The sequence below is a fragment of the Octopus bimaculoides genome, chromosome 20 (genome assembly GCF_046866305.1).
Source record: "Octopus bimaculoides isolate indiv1 chromosome 20, ASM4686630v1, whole genome shotgun sequence".
In the NCBI taxonomy this organism is placed as follows: domain Eukaryota; kingdom Metazoa; phylum Mollusca; class Cephalopoda; order Octopoda; family Octopodidae; genus Octopus; species Octopus bimaculoides.
In genome coordinates this window covers 699,330-703,078 of record NC_142947.1, presented here as the reverse complement: position 1 = coordinate 703,078, position 3,749 = coordinate 699,330, and the positions used below count along the sequence as shown (strand labels likewise).

The 3,749-nt window shown below is 31.7% G+C and overlaps 1 long non-coding RNA gene across 2 annotated transcripts in view; it reads right to left on the bottom strand.

Moving 5' to 3' along the window:
- Window positions 1-265: 265 nt before the first annotated feature.
- The window catches only part of LOC149131570 (uncharacterized), a 152,574-nt gene continuing 149,090 nt past the window's right edge, over window positions 266-3,749 (bottom strand). For both annotated transcript variants that reach the window (XR_016237475.1, XR_016237474.1), the window contains one exon: window positions 266-397. This is a non-coding gene — a long non-coding RNA (uncharacterized LOC149131570). The remainder of the gene's footprint in view (window positions 398-3,749) is intronic.

The following is a 3,749-nucleotide window of genomic DNA, read 5'->3' as shown; positions in this document are numbered from 1 at the left end:
ACGTTACTAAAATAACACCAAGTTTCTATTTTTACCGAAACTATAGCCACACTATTACTCACAGCAACCTTCTGCACACATACATACTCAAACCAACGCCCCCCCCCCACACACACACACCACAGACTTTAAGATATTAACCAATCATCTGTTTTCCTTTGGTCATTTTTTTGACATTTCCAAGAAAGGCGAAAAGGGTAAAAAAAAAGAAGCCAAAATTTGTTTTTTATCAGATTTTATTTTATATTTTATTTATATTATTTTTTCTCCCTTTTGTTGATACAACTAATAGTACTATTGTTGTTGTAGCTTTTTCTTGCTTTCTTTTCTGTTTTTGTTTTTGTTTTTTCTTTATATTTCTCATCCCATGGACGGCAAATTCCAACTCATCTGTTATCTGTGTGAAAGATAAAATAATAAATAAATAACAAATAAAAAAATAAACACACATACATACACTTCGCACACGCGCACACATACATATATATATATACCTAAATGAGAATAAAGAGAAGGAAAATAGAAGGGAACGGGGGTGAAGGAAGCGGTCAATAATTTAAGAATCTTCTCTAATCATTTGCTATAAATGAAAAATGAGATCACTAGAGGAAAACGAAAAAGAAGACGGGGAAAAAACGGGATAACAATAAGAGATAGAGAGAGAATATGAAGACAGAGAGAGACAGACGGACAGGCATAGAGGCAGACATGTTAAGGGAGAGACGGACACACGAATAGACAGAGAGACAGACAGACAGACAGTCGGACAGATCTAGTAGAAAGAACGGTTCAAACAATTGAGTTATATTTCAAACAAGGCAAAGAAAGCGGTTGATTTATCGCAACTCCATTTTGTTTTTATATTATTTTTTTTTCTTTTACTTTTTGTCTTCCTTTTTATCTTTTTTTTTTTCTGTTTTTTCAAATGCAACTTTCCAAATGTCAGGGAAGAACGAATAATATGTGTTTGAAATAAAAGAGCACTGTACAAGAAGAATTTACGATGTTATAACTGCTGCTACTGCTGTTGTTGTTGTTGAAGTTGTGTTGATGATGATGATGATGATGATGATAAAATGGCTGTTTGCTTCCCCCCCCCATGTTAGTCCTAATCAATTAGACCTATGATCAATGATTCAGGTATAAATATAACTAGGACTACATTATTCAATGTATAGAGCATCGTGACCATGTCTTTTATTCAGACCAAGTGCATCTAGGACTACATCGTCGAATGTATAACACAGTAGTATCAGGGGTTGTTACATTTGTTGTTGTTTTAATCTCAGGTTAACCTTCGTCAAGTAGACACGTGATCAATGATTTTTCCACCTCTGCGACCATTCAGCTAGAAGTACATTATCTAATGTCTAACATAGCGCTAAGAATTAGCGGCTACAATTGTTGTAGTTGTTGTTGTTGTTGTTGTTGTTCTTCTTCTTCTTCTTCTTCTTCTTCTTTTTCTTCTTCTTCTTCTACTACTACTTCTTTTTCTTCTTCTTCTTCTTCTTATTATTCTTCTTCTTCTTCTTCTTGCTATTATTTAGCCCTCGGTCAGTCTTCATCAAGTAGACCTATGACCAATGATGTTCGAGCAGCGACCGTTCCATCTTTTAGTCAGTCAAAGTGTATCTAGGACTGCATTTTCAAACACACGGATACACACGCACATATATATATATATATATACGTGTGTGTGTGTGTGTGTGTGTGTGTGTGTGTGTGTGTGTGTGTGTGTGTGTGTGTGTGTGTGTGTGTGGATGTATGTATATACAAAGTTGAAAAAAGATTAGAGATTTATACAAATCAAACTTCTATATATAAAAGACGGAGGTGGAAATAGCAGAGAAGCAAATCTAAGACATTTCAATTTAAGAAGGAATTTAATAAAAAGGATAAAGTGATTTTAAAATTATAGAAAGAAAGCTTTATTTGATAAGATGAGATTCATCATCGAAGCTGGTAATGTTTTCTTTATATAATCTTTTAAATCATTTTATTTAATTTCTTCATAAATTGGAATGTCTTAGATTTGATTCTGTGCTATTCTCACCTCTAGCTTATATATATGTATACGTATGAGTGTATATACATATATATTTATATGTGTGTATATATATATATATATATATATATATATATATATATATATATATATATATATATATATATATATATATATATATATATATATATATATATACAGACACATACACACAGTTATTAGTATCGTATGCATGTGGATGTGCGCCTGTGAGTCTGCGTTTGTGTATTGCAATAGAATGTGTAAGAAAAAGGTCTGTTCTGTGATATATCGATCTAACAGTTTATGCAGTAATGTTGCGTTAAATATCAGTTATATACTGAGACGTAATAATATGACCTCTAAGCATGTCTGGCTTATTTCAAACATCACGTGGCACATTAACAATGGCAGCAAATGGACGACATTAAAGTGACACAACCAAAAGTCTATAAGGAAATCAGATAATTATATAGAGTGGTAGATTTTGTCCTTTTAAGTTTTTGTCATATATATATATATATATATATATATATATATATATATATATATATATATATATATATATATATATACGTACATGTGTATGATTGTGTTGGTGTATGTAAATACATGCATATACACATGCATGTATGCATGGATATATACATGCATGTATGTATGTATATATGTACAAATGTATGCATTTATGTCTATATTTATATATATATATATATATATATATATATATATATATATATATATATATATATATATATATATATATATACATATATATGGGAGAATATACAAATAATAACAACAGACGAGGACAGGTGGTGTAAATAACAAAAGTATATATTAGTATGACGCTCGGGAATACGGAAAGTCTTTGACGTTTCGAGCTACGCTCTTCAACAGAAAGAATACGGAGACAAGGAGAAAAACACGGAGAAAAAAAATTGAATAGTGTTCAGTCAACGGTCATATATATATATATGTATGTATGTATGTATGTACGTTATATGTGTGTATGTTTGTGTGCGTGTGCATGTGTGTGTGTGTGTGCCTACATGTAAGCAACAGCACACATGAATGAATATATAACCAGATTCGAAAGAATTCATGTATGTGTATGTATAAATATATATATATATATATATATATATATATATATATATATATGTATATATATATATATATATATATATATATATATATACATATATAAATATAATATGCAACAATACATAAATATATGTATATAAATATGTGTGTGTGTGAGTCTGTCTGTCTTTCTGTCGCTGGGCGTGCGTGTATGTGCATGTGTGTGTGTGTCTATGGGCATCATAGAGTAACAAATGCAACAAGTTCTATGTGGGTCGCACAACAAGACCGTTACACATTCGCCTCAAAGAACATCTCGACAAATACCGGAACATCGACAAAAGCATAACAGTAACAATTATGGCCAATGAAAGAAATTTGGGGAATCTAGGAATTAAGGAAGCTGGGGCCCCAAATTAACAACAGGCTCGAGGTTGGCAGTCAATATACTATTTAGCTACATCTGGATGCGTGTAAGTTCATTTTTGATCATATGTTCATGTATTATTTATAAAGAAAGACGAAAGAAAAAAACGAAAGAAAAAAATGAAACTGCACGTATAATACATAACTTAGAAACAGCACTACGGGTGTGCCAGCACACGCGAGCTTGAGACATGGCCGCCCTCACGCACTTCTC